The sequence below is a fragment of the Vigna unguiculata genome, chromosome 5 (assembly GCF_037176805.1).
Source record: "Vigna unguiculata cultivar grain cowpea cultivar isolate G323 ecotype 2 chromosome 5, ASM3717680v1, whole genome shotgun sequence".
Lineage (NCBI taxonomy): Eukaryota > Viridiplantae > Streptophyta > Magnoliopsida > Fabales > Fabaceae > Vigna > Vigna unguiculata.
The window spans coordinates 41,105,743-41,128,015 of NC_140796.1; the positions used below are offsets into that span (position 1 = coordinate 41,105,743).

The following is a 22,273-nucleotide window of genomic DNA, read 5'->3' on the forward strand; positions in this document are numbered from 1 at the left end:
TTGTTGTTGTTTTGTTTAAGTTCATCTATTACATGGTTTTGGCTACCAGTTTGGGCGACCTTTACTTGGGTAGGGTAGGCTTGCTATTTTCATAAGCTAGTTGGTCTATTGGTTTGGTTAATTAGCGTGTTAGTTCCAGATTGTATTAATGTTTTGTTACTTGTTTGTGGCTTGATATTGATTGGTTACTTGTACCACTTTGAGTTAGATGCTTGATTTGATGTTGGTTGCTAGGCTCTTTTTTGTACAAGTGTTCATTTATAGAAGTTTGTTAACTATCTTTAATTTTTATGGATAAGTGTTTACTATCTTAAAAAAAAAAACACTTGCCTAGTTAATGTATGGATATTTCTTTGAATCACATTTGGTTAGGTTTTTATTGATTATTATAGTTGTCATAGATGTTTTCTGAGAGATAACACTAAAATAAGAAGGAATAAACAAAAAATTATTAAATTAAAAAAAAAATAATTGAACCAATACACAACGATTGTTTGAGAAAACACTATTTATTCATGTAGAATACATAGAGAGCGCTTGTCCTTCCAAGCGTTGTCTATAGAGCATTTGTATTTTTGAAGAATATATAGACAACGCTTTGGTTCAAGTCCTGTGTATGCCACTTGTGTGACATTTGATTGTTTATTTTACTTTTGAATATGCACGACCATGTTGGAGAATTTTATAAACTTATATATGTATGAGATGGCATGAAACATGTAATGACTTGTTGGTTTGTGCATATGTTTGATAATTATGTGGTTGTAAGTTTGAACCATGGTTAATGCTAAGTAATTTTTTTTCGCTGGAAAGACAACAAAACCTCCATGTTATTACAAAATTGAATGGTAATTAATCATTTTCGTTTTATTATTTTTTATTCATATTTTTAGGGCTGAAAAATGATTTAATGGGTTAATTAGTTAAGAATTAAAGGGAAATTCGTGTAGCTCATAAGTCAAAATTTTTAGAGCATCAAAAGGAGACCTAAGGGGAGCATAGACGGCTAGGAAGGGGTTCCATGTGCTAAAGAAAAGGCTAGGGGAGTTGTTCCTACTTGTTTTTAATTCGAATTATGTGTTTTGTGTTACATTGTTGCATGGGTGCTTGAATTTTCACCATTTTACGCTATTTCTCGACGTTTCTAGGCTTTTCCACATAAACCGCCTAGCGGCCATGAAGGCCCGCCAGGCGACTCAACTTGTCTCACCCAAAATTTTGGGTTCGGTCAAGAACCTCCTGGTGGCGATGAATGTCCACTAGGCGACGCGAGCAGACTTGACTCGTTCTCTACTTTTTGTTGGATTTTTATGGAATTTTGTGTTAATCTCGACTTCCTGACCTTCTATGAGTGTGGTTGAAATATATATATATATATATATATATATATACATGTATATATATATATATACATGTATATATATATATATACATATATATATATATACATGTATATATATATATACATGTATATATATATATATACATATATATATATATATATATATATATGTATATGTATATATATACATATACATATATATATATATGTATGTATATATACATATATATATATATATATACACATATATATATATATATATAGTTTGTTTTTTTTGCTTGGAATATCTCTATGCTAATTGAATTGGAATAAATTGTTGCATGGATCAATTGGAGCGTTCATGGGGGTTTGAGGTTGAGTGGGAGTATAATTTCAGCCCAAGGATTGTGTGATAATTTAGGGTTTGCGCAGGTGCAAAATTGAGGGTTTGCCTAATAACCCTGATGCACTACTTGGTGGAAAGTTATGCAGTGCCAAGCGACGCACAAAGAGCTCAGCGGAATGAAGTTTCGTAGGGTGCAGGTAGGGCTTGGGTATTTAGGAGCACGATTTAATTCGGAGTGTATGTAAAATGGATGAAAAAGCGAGAGATGGGTATAGCGGTGGGTTTATTGTATGAAATATACTTTTATGATAATGCTAAACATGATTGGACATGAGATATTAGAATAGATGAATGCAATAGGTACTGATTGAGGTAAGACGAGATTTTGAAATTTGAATGAATTTGAAAGATCAGGTTGAGGAAGGCAACTATAATCTGTTAAAGCTCGCCCATTTGAATTTAGAAGTTCTTTTACTTCTAGTAGACAAAGATTGTGTAAATCATGCTCTTGAATTTGAAAATCTAGAAAATAGAACATGTAATTAATACATAATTATGGAAAAAATAGTGTAGATTAATTCAATTTAGTACCTGGTATGTTCAAGTCTTTTTTTTTATATAGGATACCATCTGCAAGTAAAGTCCAAGTTGCATCCCAAACAACATTTGGCTTAGACATTGTATTCATGATTAACAAAGCAACAAATAACCTTCTAAGTTGATTTCCAGATGCAAGATGACTTGCCTCTTTAATGGCATCAATGAATTCTTTGTCATCTGCCAATAATACTAATTCTTGGCAAGCCTCTTGGTATGTGGAGAATGTTTTACCATTAATTGTCTTTATGCTATCATGATCAATACAACCTTTTTGTTTTGTTAGTAAGATTCTTATGTAGTAGCATTCACCTGATCCTGGAGGAACATATGTTAGTCGACCAATACTATAACCTTTCTTTCTTGGTTTCCATTGTTTTTGTTGAGACATCCAAACAAACTTTGTTGTAAATTCAGCATAGGTCAAGTTTCTACCTTCCTCAAATTTTTTGTTAGCTTCAAACCAAGCTAGGAACATGGTGTTCATATTCTCATTCCTATGCAATACATCATCAATTCGATCATCATCTTTAAACAAAATTGGTTGTTGATCTTGTAAGTGAAAAGTTAAATGTTGAACAGCTGGCCATCTATGATGGATATCAAAGCCATAAATTCGCCAAACTGCTTCACATGCAGATAAATATCTACAATCACAGTATCTTTTTATCTTATCAACAATACACATCTCTGTAAATTCATTCTCTTTGTCTATAATAAACCATCATCTCTATGTCTATATACATGATATCCATCTTCATTAATTATTGTTGAATGTCTAAACTTTTTAGGAAAAACTTTAGAACACCGACCTTCTTTCATACATGGCGAGTTGAATCTAGAGGCTCCGCAAGGACCATGTATCATATATGTTTGAACAACCTTTGAAAGTTTAGGATAGAGATCTGGATGAGGAAGTTCAGCAGAGATGACTTGATCTATATGCTTTGCATTTTCTAACTTGTTTGAGTCACTCAACCATAGTAATATAGGAGCATGTGACAGACCTCTCTTCTGAAATTCAACTGTATACATACCTAAATTTGGAACACAATTATTAGAGAAAACAATTGCCAGCAAGAAAAATAAATTAAGAAAAGTAGAATGGTATACTTGCATTGACTTTGCCAAAGAAATGATTCTTCTTGAAATCTGTCATCATTTGGTCTAATTTCATTTTAAAAACTCAGCAAACAATGTCTAGCCTATCTGAAGCAGTTAATCCTATAGATTTGACAAAATCAAGAATTTCAGGCCAATTTACATTACATGTGATTGTTATAAACAAATCTGGATAGTCATACCTCTTACAAATTGCCATAGCATCTTGGCAATTATTGAACATGTATCTCATACCACCTATAAATGAAGTTGGAAGAATGATGAGTCATTATTTTCTTCCATTCTAGTAGCCTTTGTGTACCCATTAGACAGTTGATTAGTGCTTAATTGTTCATTTTTAGAGTGTTTTCCATCTGTTGAGCTTTATTGGACCACTATTCCGAATTTGGACCAATTACACATTATTTGGCCTAATTTTTGTTTTTAATTATTTTTAGGTATTTGGGTCAAGCAATTTTGGAGCTTGGACATGAATATTCAGTTGAAGAGAGTCGCCACATCATTTCCACATCATTTCCATGTCATTTCCACGTTAGCAGAGTGAATGGGCCAACATTTGAGGCCCAAAGTGAAATTTTTGTAATTTTGCAGCTCATAATGACATTTTTGTAAATAGTAGTGGCAATGGGTGAGGTGACCATGAGTTTTAGGTCATTCAACATGCAACAGCCGTTCCTTCTTCTTCTCCACTCTCTCAAACCTCCACTTTTGATGTTTTAAGCATTGGAAGGTGACCCGTTGAGGCACAAGCTAATTTTTGACGTTTTCCATTCGTTTTTCACGGTTTATGTGTCTTGGACAGCACATTGAACTTGTATTCACGTTTTCTACAGCTTGGGTAGCATTTATATTGAAGCATTGTTGTCTTTGGTGGCTGTTTTCGTTGTTCTTCTATTATCCCTTACTCATTTTCGTTTACTGCACCATTTTAAGCTTTCAGTATCAATTTGAAGTCATTTGAATGGTTGAATTACAATTTTTGTTGAGAACCCTAATTCGGATTCCATGAGGAACTAAGTTTATGTGTTGATTCTTTGTAGAGAATGCATTGAAACCTTGAGATTAGTGTTTTGTTCGGTGGAGTTATGTTAATCTTTCAATTCTGAATTTGCGTTGGGTTTAAATGAAGAAACCATTCTGTTTTTTTGCTTAATTTGCAAAGTGGAATCATTATGTGTTCATGCTTAGTGAACTGTAGCAGATTCATGGTTGTGTGCTTTGCTTAATTGCACTTGAGTTCGAGTTCATTTGCACTTAGTAATTAATTCGAGTCTCATTAGAGTTAATATAACAATTTTGAGTTGTAATCCGTGATTGGTGGATGTTCATTTGAAGCAAAGAATCAACGCTATTTTTACATTGATTTTACACTTCTATATTTAAGTTTTCAATTGTGCGTTGCATCCGTAAATCTACCAAACCCCCTTGTCTTATTGTTGTGTTCATCTGAAAATTTCGCTTTGAATGAAAATATTGGTCGTTGGGAGACAACTTGGTTCACTTTCATATACTGCATTTAATATGTTTTAATTTTGTGGGGTACGACCTCTATCAAATTTGGCGCCGTTGCCGGGGACCAATCGTTTCGTTCAAAGTAAAATTTTCAGTGTGTTTGTGTTATGTGTTTTGGTGTGTGTAGTTCAAGTGTGGTTGAGTTGGTATATTTTCATTGTGATGTTAATGTTGTGTTAAGTTTAGTGCCTGTTTCCATTCCTGTGTGTTTCTGTGTAGTGTAGTGAATAGTGTCACGGCGCGCATGAATAATGTCATTTGTAGTAGTGAATAATGCATGAATAGTGTCTGAATCTGGCATTTAACTTCTGGATTTTTGTTCTGGTAGCTACGGTGCTTGTTTTGACTTGAAATTCCCCCCCCCCACTTCTAAGACATTGAACTTGATGGGAAGAATAGCTGGAGCAGTTGGTATGGTCTGAGTTGAGAGTTTCAAAAAAATTTTGGACTAATTTTTAGTCAAACTTCAGAGGACCATAACTTTTGCTCTGGTTATCAGAATCACTATTATTTTATATGCATTTGGGGTGGAATTTGATTTCCCACCTTGTTAGAACCCCCTTCGTTGGTTTGCAAACTCAGATTCTCCAGAAAATGCCATTTTTTACATTTCAGCAATGTTTTTTGTGATTTTTCTTCATTTTTTCCACTTTTGAAAAATTGTTAAAAATACTTGTGCTTTGACTTTTGATATGATTTTGTTTGAGCTTCTGTTTGACCACTCAAAGGAAAATCCTACCAATTTTCAAGTCATTTGGAGTTCGTTTGAGTATACTTGTAGTTATACCCTATGTTATGCCAATATCACTAGAATTAATGTTTTTTGGTGCATGACTAGGGGAAAACCAAGTGAACTACGACCATTTGACCCTGAGATTGATAGGACATTCCACAGAGGAAGTCGGCATCTTAGGAATCCATCTTTGCATGCTGAATATTCAGTGACTTTTCCTGACGCTTCTGATTCTTATCACATTCTTGACACTCCTTATTCCTTGCATTCTGAGCATACTATTTATTCTGAGCATTTTAATTTTCATACTGATAACATGGCTCAACCTCCTTCACCTCATGAGAGAACCATGAGTGAGCTCACTGCACCAGAGTTCACTTATGATAGTTTATCCATTCAATACCCTGAGGAGGAAGTTCCATATGTGCTAAAAACTGGTTTAATACACTTGTTGCCAAAGTTTCATGGTCTTGCAGGTGAGGACCCGTGCAAACACTTGAAGCAGTTTCATGTCGTCTGTTCCACCATGAAGCCTGTAGATGTCCAAGAGGACCATGTATACTTGAAGGCTTTCCCTCATTCTTTGGAGGATAATGCGAAAGACTGACTGTACTACCTTGCACCCAGGTCCATCACGAGCTGGGATGACCTGAAGAGATTGTTCCTTACCAAGTTCTTCTGTGCTTCAAGGACAACAGCCATAAGGAAGGAAATTTTTGGCATCAAGCAGCAATCTGGGGAGACCCTTTATGAGTATTGGGAGAGGTTCAAGAATCTCTGTTCAAGGTGCCCACACCATCAGATCTCTGAACATCTCCTTCTGCAGTATTTTTATGAAGACTTGCACCACATGGATTGAAATATGATTGATGCCGCAAGTGGTGGTGCCCTTGGTAACATAAACCCAGCTGCAGCCAGACAACTAATAGAGAACATGGCTTCATATTCTTAATAATTTGGCACAAGGAGTGATGCCATAGTTGTTACAGGTGTTCATGATGTAGGGGCAGCAGAGTACACGAAGAAGTTGGAAAGTAAGATTGATGCTCTTACCACACTGGTCAACAAACTCGCTTCCAATCAGAGAGCTCCAGCTGCAAGAGTTTGTGGCCTTGTACATCTGTTGATCATTTTATAGACTCTTGCCCAGCATTGCAACAACAGGCTGCTGCTTCTTCTTCTTCTACACCAATGGATACCCCTCAAGCCTATGCAGCAAATATTTTCAACAACAATAGGCCCCAACATCAACAACAGAACCATGATTTGTCAACAAACAGATATAATCCAGGATGGAGGAATCAACCTAATTTGAGATGGGGAAACCAGGGTAACTAGTAGCCCCAACAATTTCAAAATGTGAAACCACCACCTCCACAGCAAAGAGCTGCACCTGCACAGGCTGCTCCGGTTCCACCTGTACCCACACTAGCTCCTATTGTAGCACCTGCACCTTCTTTTTCTACTTCATTGGAGGAGTTGGTCAGGATGATGACCCTTCAAAATATGCAATTCCAACAGGAGACTAGGGCCTCAATCCAGACCTTGACAAATCAAATGGGGCAGATGGCCACTGAGCTAAACCAGGCAAGGCTCAGAATTCTGACAAGCTTCCATCATAGACGGTGGAGAATCCGAGGAATGTGAGTGCCATTATATTGAGATCCGGGAAGAACATTGAAGTTCCCACTCCTAAGCCTACACCTCCAAAGGAAGTGGACCCTGCCACACTTCAGAGAAAGCGTAATGCTCATGCAGCTGGTCCTTCCACATCTGGTGTGACTTCTACGCCTTCCACCTCTACTGTTGCTCCTTCCATACCTCTTCCTTTCCCTCCAAGAGCCATTCCAAGCAAGAAGATGGAAGAGGTTGACAGGGAGATCTTAGAAACATTCAAGAAGGTGGAGGTGAACATACCTCTGTTGGATGCCATTAAATAGATTCCCAGATATGCAAAGTTCTTGAAGGAGCTATGCACGCACAAGAGGAGGCTAAAGGGAAACGAAAAGATCAGCATGGGGAGAAATGTGTCAACATTGATAGGTAAATCTGTTCCTCAGATTCCTGAGAAGTGTAAGGACCCAGGTAACAATAAATTTGAAAACGCAATGCTTGATCTTGGTGCTTCAATAAATGTAATGCCTCTGTCTATTTTTAAATCTCTTTCTCTTGGACCCCTGCAACCTACAGGTGTGGTGATTCAGTTGGCAAATAGAAGTGTTGCCCACCCCGCAGGTTTGGTTGATGATGTTTTGGTTCGTGTTGGTGAATTGATTTTCCCTGCTGATTTTTACATTCTTGATATGGAAGAGGGATTTTCACATGGTTCTGCACCAATTATTTTAGGTAGACCATTTTTGAAAACTGCACGAACCAAAATTGATGTCCATGCAGGTACTTTGTCCATGGAGTTTGATGATATTGTTGTGCGATTTAACATTCTGGATGCTATGAAACATCCTTCTGAGGATCACTCTGTTTTATACGTGGATATTATTGATGATGCTGTTGATGGATTGATTTCTGATTTCCACTCTTTGCATGCATTAAAACATTCATTTGTGTCTGAGTTGTCTGAATTTGCATGCATTGATGTTCTTGATTCTGATTCTGATGCTGATTATGATGTGGATGATGTTGAATTTGAATCTGCTGAGTTTGACTCACTCAGTGCTGTACCATATGATTTTGATGTTATATAGTCAGATTACACTAACCATGTTGCAGGAAGTACATATGCATCTAATTGTTATGCTCAAGTACAGGTTGTGGAACCCATTTCTCCCTTCCCTCTGGTTCCTGATATTCAGCCAGCATCCAGTACTCCAGAGTTGAAACCACTACCAAACAACCTTAAGTATGTCTACTTAGAGGAGGAGGACAAATTGCCTGTCATCATTTCCACCTCCCTCACTGCTGAACAAGAGCAGAGGTTGTTGCACGTTCTTAAAAAGCACAAGAAGGCAATTGGATGGACATTGGCTGACATTCCTGGTATTAGCCCATCAACAAGCATGCACAGGATATTGTTGGAAGATGGAGCAAAGCTAGTGAGACAGCCACAAAGGCGACTCAACCCTGTCATCTCAGATGTTGTCAAGAAGGAGGTCACCACGCTTCTACAAGCTGGGATCATCTACCCCATTTCTGACAGTCAGTGGGTCAGCCCCATCCATGTTGTCCCCAAAAAGACAAGCCTCATTGTAGTCAAGAACGAAAAAGAAGAGCTAATTCCAACAAGAGTGCAAAACAGTTGGAGAGTTTGCATTGACTACAGAAGGCTAAATCAAGAAACCAGAAAAGACCATTTCCCCCTGCCTTTTATTGATCAGATGCTTGAGCGCTTGGTAGGTAAGTCCCACTATTGCTTTCTTGATGGGTTTTCTGGTTACTTTCAAATTCACATTGCACTTGAGGACTAAGAGAAAACCACATTCACTTGCCCCTTTGGCACTTTTGCCTATAGGACGATGTCGTTTGGCCTATGCAATGCCCTTGGCACATTCCAGCGGTGCATGCTTAGCATTTGTAGTGATTTTCTTGAAAAATGCATAGAGGTGTTTATGGACGACTTTACTGTATATGGGTCCTCATTTGATGCATGTTTGGATAGTTTGGACAGAGTTTTAAATATGTGCATCCAATCTAACCTTGTTCTCAATTTTGAGAAATGCCATTTCATGGTAGAACAAGGCATAGTATTGGAGCACATAATTTCAAAAAAGGGCATTGAAGTTGACCCTGCCAAGATTTCAATTATTTCACAGTTGCCTTACCCCTATTCTGTGCGAGAGGTTCGTTCTTTTCTTGGCCATGCAGGGATTTACAAGCGCTTCATTCAAGACTTTAGTAAGAAGGCCCTCCCACTATCCAACCTACTGCAAAAGGATGTTGACTTCATCTTTGATGAAGGATGCAAAAAGGCTTTTGATTTCCTCAAGAAGACCCTGATCACAACTCCAATCATTCAGGCACCCGACTGGACAGCCCTATTTGAGCTTATGTGTGATGCATCCAACTATGCATTAGGGGCTGTTCTAGCTCAAAGGATTGATAAGCAACCGAGGGTAATCTATTACGCCTCCAGGACATTAGATGTTGCCCAATCAAATTACACCACAACAGAAAAAGAGCTCCTTGCGGTAGTTTTTGCACTTGAAAAGTTTCGATCTTATTTGCTTGGTTCTCCTGTTGTTGTGTTTACTGACCATGCAGCTCTTAAGTACCTATTGAAGAAGGCAAAATCTAAACCTCGACTGATAGGATGGATGCTCTAGCTCCAAGGATTTGATTTGGAGATCCGTGATAGGAGTGGAGCACAAAACCTGGTTGCATACCACCTAAGCAGGATTGAGAGGTCTACTGATGATGCTTCACCAATCCGGGATGACTTTCCCGATGAAAGTTTGTTGACACTCTCTACTTCTTCCTCACCTTGGTTTGCTAACATTGTTAATTACCTTGCTACTTCTGTTTTTCCTCCCCTAGCATCCAGAGCTCAATGTGATAAACTCAAGAGCGATGCTAGGTATCACATTTGGGATGACCCCTATCTGTGGAAAATGTGCAGTGATCAGGTTAGTAGGAGATGCATTCCGGACCATGAGATTGACTCGATCCTCGAATTTTGTCATTCATCTGCACCTGGTGGTCACCTTGGCACACAGAGGACAACTCACAAGGTGCTAGATTGCGGATTTTATTGGCCCACCATCTTCAAAGATGCGTGGAGGATTTGTAGCACGTGTAAGGAATGCCAACGAGCAGGAGGAGCCATTTCTTGGAGACAATAGATGCCTCAACAACCCATGCTATTTTATGAGGTGTTTGTTGTCTGGGGTATAGATTTCATAGGCCCTTTCCCTGTATCTTTTGGTTTCACTTACATCTTGCTTGCTGTTGATTATGTTTCAAAATGGGTGGAAGCCAAAGCCACTAGAACTAATGATGCTCGAGTTGTTGTGGACTTTGTTAGGTCTCACATATTTTGCAGGTTTGGAGTTCCTCGAGCTATTGTTAGTGACCAGGGCACCCATTTTTGCAACAGATCCATGGGGGTTTTGCTTCAAAAATACGGGGTTGTGCACAAACTTTCTACACCATATCACCCCCAAACTAATGGGCAAGCCGAGATCTCAAACAGAGAAATTAAGAGGATCTTGGCGAATATTGTGCAGCCCAACAGGAAGGATTGAAGCAATAGACTTGAGGATGCTCTATGGGCTCACAGGACCGCTTACAAGGCACCTATAGGGATGTCTCCTTATCGGGTTGTCTTTGGTAAGTCATGCCACCTTCCAGTGGAGATAGAGCATCGAGCCTACTGGGCTGTTAAGTCATGCAACTTCTCTTTTGATCAAGCTGGGGAGGAAAGGAAGCTGCAGTTGAATGAGTTAGATGAGATCCGTTTGGAGGCATATCAGAACTCTATGTTCTACAAGGAGAAGACCAAGAAATTCCATCATAGCTCCATATCTAGAAAGGAGTTTGTTGTTGGTCAATAAGTTTTACTGTATAACTCCAGACTTGGACTCATGGGGGTAAGTTGCGATCAAAGTGGATTGGTCCTTGTTTTGTCACTAATGTTTATCCTTATGGTGCAGTTGAAATCAAAAGCCAATCCACCGATAAGAGCTTCAAAGTGAATGGGCATCGTCTGAAGCCATTCCTCAGCAATCTTGCCTTGGTGGATACTGTTGTGGAGGAGACTTCCCTGCTTGACCCCACTGTTGTTTCACCATGATTTAGGGAGTTTTCTTTCCCCTTCTTTACTTTTATTGCACTTGTCTAGGTTTATCTGTCTGTTGTTGTTTCCTTTTTGTTAATTTGTGTTAGTTAGTGTTATGTTTTTGTTTTCTGTTTGGAACACTCACTTCACTCTTGGAGGATGAGTTGTTGGTTACTTTGTGGACTGATATCCTTGTCTTCTCTTTGCATGTCAAGTTGCTTTTGGAATTATTTTACCCTGTGTGAGAATTTGAGCCACTCTCTGTTCTTTGATTGTGTGATATATGCCTCTTGAATGCTTGCACAGTGGCCTTGGCTTGACTCTTTCTGAATGCTTTTCTGATTCACATGCATGTTGAGATATGAGTTAGGCAATTTTGTTCTGTGAGCCTACAACTAAATGAGCCTACCTTGAACTGTTTTCATTGATACCCTTTTTTTTAGCCTGCATACCCTTTCATTGTTCTACAACTCATTACAAGCCCTTAGCCTGAAAAACCATGATTATTCCTACCTTAGGAAATTTTGGAGCTTTGGAATTGTTTTGAGAATGGGTGCTCAATTAAGTGTGGTCGCGCATAACAAGTGTGGTTATGCGCGTACTTGTTATTGGTTCTTGGAATTGCTCATTTGTATACCCATGTGGGATTTCAAAATTGTTGTTTCTCTGCATGTTCTTTGTATAGAAAAAAAAAAGAAAAAGAGAGAAAACAAAAACAAAAAGAAAAGAAAAGAAAACAAAGAAAAAAGAACTAAAAGGAGTTTGGATTTGAGCATTGTGTGAGAACCGAAGTTGGAAGTGTTGGTGTTTAGGATTACTTTCATGCTTGATTGAGACTTATTCCCCATTGTTCCTCTATTTCCTTGGTTGCTTAACTACTTATCCATATGTTCCACACGTTGTCCTCAGCCCCATTATAACCTTGAAAAGTCCTTCTCATCTTGACCTGCATGTGTTTCTGGTTTGGTTGTTGGTTTTAGAGGCTTGCCAAGTCTGTTTGATGTTTATTTTTTAGGGGTGCTTTGAGAGTAAACAATAGCCTAGCGGTTTGAGTGATACAGTGCATATTTCATGAGGTTATGTTGCTTTCAAATCTCTCTTTGAGCTGAACTGAGTACTTGACATATTTTGAATTGCTTGGATAATGTTCATGAATACCTTGCAGCTTTGAATCCTTCTGTGTTCGATTTGTTTCCATTTGTCTGTGTCGAGTATGTTTGTCTTGTGTCTTTTTGTCTCTCATGTTATGTTTGTGATGTCCTTGTGATGAGTTCAAATTTTTGCCCTCATTTAATATTTAAATTTGGGGATTTAATTGATTTTTCTGTGCTTAAAGATTGATTTAATTAGGATTTGTGATTATTGGATTTATTGAGTAAGTTTGGTAAAAGTGGCGTAAAAATTGATTTTAGTTGCATAAAATATTATTGGATATTCTAACGTTTGTTAATGCAGCTGGAATTTATTTTTGGTCAATTAATAGTGTGATTTTAAAAAATTCAAAGTTACAAAATAAGTCCAAAATCAAGAAATTCTGGAAAAGAATAAAACAGGAGCTAAATGCACCCCCAGTTTTTATTTGCACACTCCTTCCTCAAGTGGACCACAAAAACCTGTTCTGCACCCCAGTTTTCACTAAGTTGCACCCCTCCTACCACTTAAACTCCACTAAACCAGATCATGCCATGTGGCAATCCCCATCTCTTTAAATTAGCCAACCAGAACAAGCCACGTGTCATAATCCTACCCTCACCAAATTAACCAATCAGATTCTGCCACGTCATCATCTTCATCTCCCAAAACCCTAACCCTAGTTTCCCTACCACCTTCCATCACCATGGCAGCCACCGCCGCCGCCATCTCCGGCCGCCACAGTTCGCGCACCTACCACCACCGCGCCTCCGTCTTCTTCGCGCCTCCATCTTCTCCCGCGGCCACCACCGTCAACTCGCCGGAGTTCCACCACAACACCACCGCGAGGACGCATTCAACCACCACCGCGCCTCCGTCTTCACCGCGCCTCCACCAACGCGCAACCAACCTCTACAGCGCAAGGTCCGCGACGCACCAGCAGCAACAGCACCTCCGCGAAGCTTCTCCACAGCGCGTCAGCCATGGCAGCCACCGAGAGCGAACCAGAACACCACCATCTCCTGCACGACCTCCGCGAAGCTTGTTCCGTCACCGCTGCACCTGTTCGCAACGCCATCTCCGTCCACACGCAGCTGCAGCAGTGCCGCCACTGCTTCGCCATCTCCGTCCCTGCACTACGCCATCAACGCCTTCACTGCACCAGAAGCGGCGCGGCCACCATCGTTTTCTCACCTCGCCGGCCACCACGCCGGAAAACGGCAGCAGCCGCCGTCAGCCGCGCAGCCAAGGAAGAGTGTGAGAGAGAAACCCTAGTTCTGGAGAGAGACGCGCCACGTGTCAGGCTGCTATTGGACAGTCAAACTGGTCAACTGGTCAAAGTCAGCAGTCAAATTCTGGTCAATTTTGTAAAAATGCTTAAATAAGAGGGGCAGAATTGGAAATTGGACAGAAATTGAGTTGTTAATTAATTAAATAAAAATAAAAGATTTTAGCAACTGACAGATAAAGCCCAAAGTCCAGTGGAAGCCTATATAAAGAGACTTAAGGGAGCAGACGAAACTGACGAATTTTGACAGCTGACAGCTTAGACACTTAGAACTCTCTGGTTTTGGCAGATACCGTCTCCACCACATCTCTCATTCTTTCTTTTTATTTTCTTTCTTTCATATCATCATGTATTCCATCAAAGCCATGGAGGGCTAAGCTTTTAAGGGTTGATTCCACTGTAATTTCTTAAATGGATTCTGAGGTTAGATGAATTTATATGTTTTGTTATTTTGATTATTGTTGTGGTTTTTGTTTATCTATTTCCTTTGCTTCTTAATCGAATAGAAAATAATGATTTTAAATCTACATACATGCTAATCATATGAGTTAAAAGGTTTTTAAATTAAATTGAGACTTTACTTTGATTTTGTTTAGAAACTTTCATTTGATTAAATAAGTTTTTGCCAATAATTGAGACTTTAATTTGATTAGAGGTAATTACTTTAACTAAAATTAGTCAAGACTTTACTTTGATTAATTAAGTTTTCTATTTGGTAAAGAAACAAAGGAATAGACATGATTAGGCATAGTAAAATTAATTGAGACTGTACTTTGATTAAATTTACTATGGACAATCTAAACAATTCTCACTTTTAATTGAGACTGTACTTTGATTAAAAGTGAGGATGCCAACAAATGAATTGAGTCTTTACATTGATTTATTTGTAAATCAACAACAATAATTAATTTAACAATAATCTCTAGATAACCAATGAAGAATCTTATTTAGAAAAAGCAGTGGAATTGACTTATTTACTATTACTGTGTTTACAATCTTCCGTGTTATTTTCTTTGCATATCAAAACCCCCTATTTTTATAGTTGCTAGTTTTAAATTACATTTTTGAGAATCAAATATTTGAGATCAATTCCGTATTCGTTGTGAGACGACTCAGGGTTATCTTAACCCTAACTATTTTCTTCACTACAAACTGGCAATACTGAAGTTGCTAAAGTAGTGGTAATTTGATCGCCTAACGACAGCGATATCACCTTGCTTTGCTTTACTCTTTAATTTTGCCCAAGAGTGCAAAAGGGTAAGTGTGGTCGATTTTGATGAGTCATTATTTTCTTCCATTCCACTAGCCTTTGTGTACCCATTAGACAGTTTATTAGTGCTTAATTGTTCATCTTTAGAGTGTTTTTCATTTGTTGGGCTTTATTGGGCCACTGTTCCGAATTTGGACCAATTACACATTATTTGGTCTAATTTTTGTTTTTAATTATTTTTAGGTATTTGGGTGAAGGAATTTTGGAGCTTGGACATCAATATTCAGTTGAAGAGAGTCGCCACATCATTTCCACATCATTTCCATGTCATTTCCACGTCAGCAGAGTGAATGGGCCAACATTTGAGGCCTAGAGTGTCATTTTTGTAATTCTGCAGCTCATAATGGCATTTTTGTAAATAGTAGTGGCAAGGCGTGAGGTGACCACGAGTTTTAGGTCATTCAACATGCAGCATCCGCTCCTTCTTCTTCTCCATTCTCTCAAACCTCCATTTTTGATGTTTTAAGCATTGGAAGGTGACCCATGGAGGCACAAGCTAATTTTTGACGTTTTCCATTCATTTTTCACGGTTTATGTGTCTTGGACAGCACATTGAACTTGTATTCACGTTTTCTACAGCTTGGGTAACATTTATATTGAAGCATTTTTGATTTTGGTGGCTGTTTTTGTTGTTCTTCTATTATCCCTTGCTCATTTTTGTTTGCTACACCATTTTAAGCTTTCAGTATCAATTTGAAGTCATTTGAACGGTTGAATTGCAATTTCTGTTGAGAACCCTAATTCGGATTCCATGAGGAACTAAGTTTATGTGTTGATTCTTTGCAGAGAATGGATTGAAACCTTGAGATTAGTGTTTTGTTCGGTGGAGTTATGTTAATCTCTCAATTCTGAATTTGCGTTGGGTTTAAATGAAGAAACCATTCTATTTTTTTGCTTAATTTGCAGAGTGGAATCATTATGTGTTCATGCTTAGTGAACTGTAGCAGATTCATGGTTATGTGCTTTGCTTAATTGCACTTGAGTTCGAGTTCATTTGCGCTTAGTAATTAATTCGAGTCTCATTAGAGTTAATATAACAATTTTGAGTTGTAATTCGTGATTGGTGGATGTTCATTTGAAGCAAAGAATCAACGCTGTTTTTACATTGATTTTACACGTCTGCATTTAAGTTTTCAATTGTGCGTTGTATCCGTAAATCTGCCAAACCCCCCCTGTGTTATTGTTGTGTTCATCTGGAAATTTCGCTTTGAATGAAAATATTGGTCGTTGGGAGACGACTTGGTTCACTTTCATATACTGCATTTAATATGTTTTAATTTGGTGGGGTACGACCTCTATTAAAGAACAATACGCTTACCAATGGAAGAAGGATCAGTTTCACCTTTGTTAACAACTTCTTGTAACCCATTCAGAATATTTGAACGAATGAGTTTTTGATTATTTCGTATAAAAGACAATCTTTGGGCTTCAATAATAGTGTATGTATCCACTAAAAACTGTTGAAACAATCTACGTGAATTTACAACATTACCAAATTCAACCTTTCTATCTTGTATTCTGAAAGCAATGAATTCTCGTAAAGAAATGTGAGTTCTCTTTCTGCTTTGTCCATATTTTTGACAATCTCTAATTGGAATATCCTCTTGATAACCATCCTCTCCATATGGAAAAATCAAAGGATATTGAAGAGGAATGAAACATGTGTGTGTTTCATGTAGTCTTGTTAACTGACCAGAAACTTTCTTGACAATGATGACCCTTCCTACATCTAAGGTGCTCAAATCACCAACAATCAATGTTGCCACTTCATCTGCTACAATACATCCTAGTGTATTGTATACTCTAGGATCCTTAAAGCGATGTCTAAATAACCTCAATCCAAAATCTGATTGTTCATCATCATGTATAAAATCTCTTACTCTTCTGAATGTTTGAGCAAGTACATTGTGTTTGTCAATCATTTTCTTCAACTCTTCGATCAATGATTTATCAAATATGGATTGCTGACTATCAGACCTGTAAAATTAAAAATTAGACAACTATATGCACAATGATGGCTAAAACATAAATAAACTATTTACACATACCCAAAGTGACTAACTCTGTTGGTTGTTTCATTTTCTGTTTCATAAATATATAGTTGTGCAAATTTTGGATTTGATCCTTTTTCAGGCAATAAACTTCCAATGCGATGGTAATTTTGAACACTAAGAATAAATTTAGGAGGACCCGATCCATCGTTGATTGAGGAATGCCATTATGAGCTGTAAATCCATCGTTGACCCGATCCAATGGATGTAAATGAGAACATGTTGTTGTAACTTCTTATGTAATGTAAGAAATGCTGGCTTGTACTGTCTTCACCTTTGAACAACTGTTGAAGCAATTATGGAGGTTTCTTCAACAATGGAAGTTGTACTTTTCCCTTTTGACAACAAAGAGAGAAATCAACTTGTTTTAATCTTTTGCATTTATCAGATCTTTCTTCGTACCACAATTGAGCTTGACAATATGGACACTCAAGTGAACACTCCCCAACATCAACATTTCCTAAGTACATAAAAAACATATATGTCATTACTTAAATAACATTTATACTTAAATATAAAAACACTAAAAAGTATTGTTTCACCTTGAATTTCAGCTTTTGAATACAAATCAGAGGAGAAATGTCCAATTATGTTATCTGAAAGAAAAGGAAAAACCAATTTTACATAAAGAAACAATAAGTATTTATTATTTAAAATGAACCATTATTGATTACCATCATTTTCATTTTCGTCAGAATTATTGTCAAAATCCAATATCATCGAAATAGATCTAATAGCACGCTCCCGAGAAGGCTGACAAAATTGTACACCTTGAACATAGATTGAATTGAATATTAGCAACCTGAATTTGTAACAATTAAAAAAATTAAAGTAATGAAATGAATTTTGTTTATATTAGAAATTACCATGACTTTGGTTTTGTTGAACATAAAAAGGATTAACAACTTCAGAAAAAGCAGAACAATTTAGTGAAGCATGACTGGATTTGTTACCCACAATTTCTTTAGGTAACAGTTCTTATGTATTAAACAGATTGGTTTTGCTTGTTCCAATATAAAAATCAAATTGAACAATACCTACAAGTACATCCATAAATTAATGAACTGAATTCTAAATTTATAAAAACAATAAATATTATTGATATATATGATTTTGTAATTCTGTTCTTAATTTAATTTATCAATAAAATATAATTATACATTTCAATAACTAAAATAACTTAAATTTGACTTTGAAAAACTAAAATTAAAAAAAAGACTAAAATATATTAAAGCATTGTGTTTGTACTTTTTCTATTAAGAGAAAAGCATTAAAAAAAATTAATATATTTTTGATTTGTACCTGTATTGTTATTGTTGCTATTTTGCAAAATTGGAGCATTGGTAGATCCAATGGAGGTAGAACCATGAAATTGTAATAAGAGAGGTAGTAATAGTAAAATTTAGTATGAAAGGAATTGAAATCAAGATAAGATAATAATAGATATATAAAGAATTAGTAATTAAACATTTTTATCACCAATGGTATTACTTTTTTCTGCTAACTTCTGATTTATAATAAGTTTCCTTCTTCTTCGTGCAACTTTCCCATTATTTTGGTCAAGTTCTGCAAAATGCAATTAAACAAATGATTATGAAATGCATTTAAAGATGAAACAAATTGATTATGAAATGATGTCATCTAATATCCATGTGTGTTAATTGTATAATATGCATTAAAGATGAATAATGAGAGTAATAAGTTTGTAGTGCTAGCATTTGTACTGAATTTGAATGAAAATTAAATTAAATAACAAACTTACCACAATATGTCAACTCGAAAAGTGGCTTTCTATTTGTAGATTGAATTCTTTTATTCTGCACGTGTGTTTCATTGAGAGATAAGTAGGTTTTGATAGTTGCATCTGGGGTAACATTTTCTTTCCATACTGGTAGAATTGTTAAAAAGTCAAATGAGAAAATAATAGATGTAAACTATGCAACACAAATAATAAACATATAGAAAACTATCACACTGAAAGTTTTTACAAAATCCATATTTGTGTTAGTGCATTGAGTAAATTGATTTTGGTGCCTTTTTGATATCAATATTTGTGAAGGAAATGAAAAACAGATTGACAATAATGAATGTAGTAATAAATTTGTTGGATGAAATTTATAGTGAATGAAAAAATGATTACCACAATTTCTTAACTGAGAAAGAGGTGTAGTATTTGGAAAAGGAAATGCTTCACTTGGACTGGATTTGTCCTCATTTGTTACTGCAATCAAAAGAACAAAAAAAAATAACATACATGAAGTAAGATTAGTATTTACATCTTTGTTTTTACGTATGAGTGTAGATTTAATTGAATTGGATGAGAAACGAATGAAATGAGATAGAAAAAATGAAGAAACTTAAAAATGCAATGTGAGAAACATAAATTTATTTAACCTGTGGACTTCATCAAGGTATTGGAAAATTTTTGTGAGAAAATGTTCTTCCTTTTTCTTCTTCCATTTGTTGAATCCATTTTGTTGTGATAATGTTCAAAGTGTGCAGAAGTTATGCATTGTATTGTTGTATTATGGTGTTTTACAAATTTAGAACATGTTGGAAATCAAATAAGATTAAGATTTAAAATTAATAATAGAAAAGTAATAACAAAACCAATTAACAATGCATTGTGAAGAAAGTAAAGCAGAAAGCAAGAAAAAAGCTATTAATAGATGTAGGCACATTTTTAGTTTTCCATGCACATTCTTCCTGATTCAGGTACTGTCAGTACAAACTTTTGACAAAAAAGAACAAACATTTCATTGATATGGAAATATCATAACTGAACATATAACTCAATATTTGGAAAAACGTACCTTTTCAAAAAGATTTGATCTGCAATGTCCAAATTGATGATTTGCCGACAATGCAAAGCCTCATTTCAAAATGTGCATCTGTGCTATATGTCCTTTTTTGGCAAGCGCAAAAGTACTATGGTTTGTAATAGTCAATCCTTAAAGTAGACATTTGTTTCTACATTGAGTGTAACATGCAACTACTAAAGAAAGGGCAAAACAAAATAATTTTATTGTTTTGAATTTTAGAAATGAAAATAAATTCTAAGAAATTAAATTTAAATTAAAAAACTTCTAAGAGAGTTCAAACTGAAATGGGTTTTAATGTTTTCATGGTTACTATATTATTAGAATAAGTTAAAGATTACTAAAAAACAATTAAAATAAATTTTGCAACAAATATTAAAATAATTTTTGTAAAGAAATTAATAAAATTTTGTGCAAATTATATTCCGTTAGTATGTCCAAATATTAGTACTGCAAAATATAAAATTGACTTCTTTATTATTACTTCTAACCTTTTTTTTAAGAAAATCAATCAAATCTTTTAACATATTTGTATTCTTATCATAATCATTTTCAATTATTTTTATTATCCAAATTGAAAAATTATTTTAGAAAATCATTATTTAAATAAATTTTGTATTAGGAAAATAATTAAAATATAAAACTTGACGATAATTAAATTAGGTAAAATACTTATAGATATGACTTCTAATTATTAGAAGCAACAAAAAAAGGATGCTAAAACTATTACAAACAAAATAAAAGCAAAGTACTTTCAAAGTTCTTCAAAAAACCATACATAATATAAAAGTGAACTAAAAAAAAGTGCAATATTAAAAATTGCATTCTTTGTGGACGTAGACTTTGATCTTCTGCTTTTTCATTTCTTTGTCAGCTAGAAACACAAGAATATTTCCTTCTTCCAAACGATTGAATGTGCAGAAGTCCTTCCATCCCTTCCCAATCTTACTTGACTTCTTAGGTGTACTAAGGAGCAAAAGCTTACATTGAACAATGAAAGTGTTATGACTTCCCTGCAATTCCAACCTCCTCAATCTACGTTTACGAATGTAATCTACAAAGTCAGATTGTAGGTCCTAAAGAAATAACATAATAAGACCACAAAAAAAAATATAAAGAAAATAAAATACAAAATGAAAAGTTCACCAGATGGCTGGCTTTGCATTGAGATTTTGACAATTTCACTCTAAACAGATGTTTTTTTCGCAACCGAATTAGGTTTGAAAGAAATTTCGCACTAGTCGATATTGTAGACATGTTGGAGAATACAGTGATGTGGAAGGTTGAATTGTCAACACATCTAAATACAATTTGATGGATATGTTGCAATTTATAAAAAACTCTTAGGCTACACTAGTGCAAAATTCCCATTTTACCTCGCCTTATATGCCTCGATTGGCCAGGAATCGAAGCATATAATGGCGCGGTGACATTTTTGCAATTAGACTCAAGTTTTAGGTTTCGGTTCTCCAAATACTCGAAGCCAAAGAGGGGTATAGGCCCCAGTTCGCTCAAAACCAGTGCCAAACAGTGGTATAGGCATCGGTCCAGTAAGACCCGAAGCCAAAAAGTTGCTGGACGTTAGCGGTTTGGCCTCGGTCCAAGGAGACCCGGTGCCAAAAGAGGGTCAATGACTTCGGTTCCCCTAACAACCGAAGCCATAGGGTTTATTTAGGGTTCGAATTTCGTGAACCTTCTTCTTCCCCGCGCTTGCGCCTGCAATTCCTTCCCCTCTCTCTCTCTCCGCTGCACCCACTGCCACCACACCCTCCGGCCACCGTCGACCACCTCCGGTGATTGCTACCACCACGCGAATGAGCCCCCTGTGTTGCACCTTCATTTCGCGTCTCTCTCTCTCGCGCTCTCTCTCGTGCCTCTCTCGTCTCTCCCTTCCTCAATTTCCTCTTCCAGCCACCAACTTCCGCCTCCAGCCACTGTCGCGGCGTCGCCTACGTCGGTGCACTTCCTTCTCTTTTTTTTCCAGCAATTGTAGTACCGCCATTCCTCCAAGGTAAGTTTCTAACTCGTTTTTGTTTCTTTTTCCATTTTGTATATATTATTTTTGAATTTCGATTATTGCAAGTATTGATTTTCATTGGAATTGAAATTGTTTGGATTGTTTGTATATACTATGAGTTAGCCTTAGTTTCTCGTTTGAGATTCAATACGAAAATTATGTATTGTCCCCAAATTTTCATTTTGACGAAACTACTTATTTTTTAATTAGATAAAAGGGGATACAATACTAATAATTTAAATGTATTGAATCTTGAATTGTCCAATTGGACAGTTTAAGAAGATAAATCACTTTTTAGTAGTTTATTAGTACATATATATTTTAAAATACATATCTTA

At 36.4% G+C, this 22,273-nt stretch overlaps 1 non-coding gene and 1 pseudogene across 1 annotated transcript; both read right to left on the bottom strand.

Moving 5' to 3' along the window:
• Positions 1-2,241: 2,241 nt before the first annotated feature.
• Positions 2,242-17,002, bottom strand: LOC146886440 (uncharacterized; annotated as a pseudogene).
• On the bottom strand, positions 6,329-6,435 carry LOC114186436 (small nucleolar RNA R71). Its single transcript, XR_003605094.1, has one exon. It is a non-coding gene; the product is annotated as a small nucleolar RNA R71 (small nucleolar RNA).
• Positions 17,003-22,273: the final 5,271 nt, after the last annotated feature.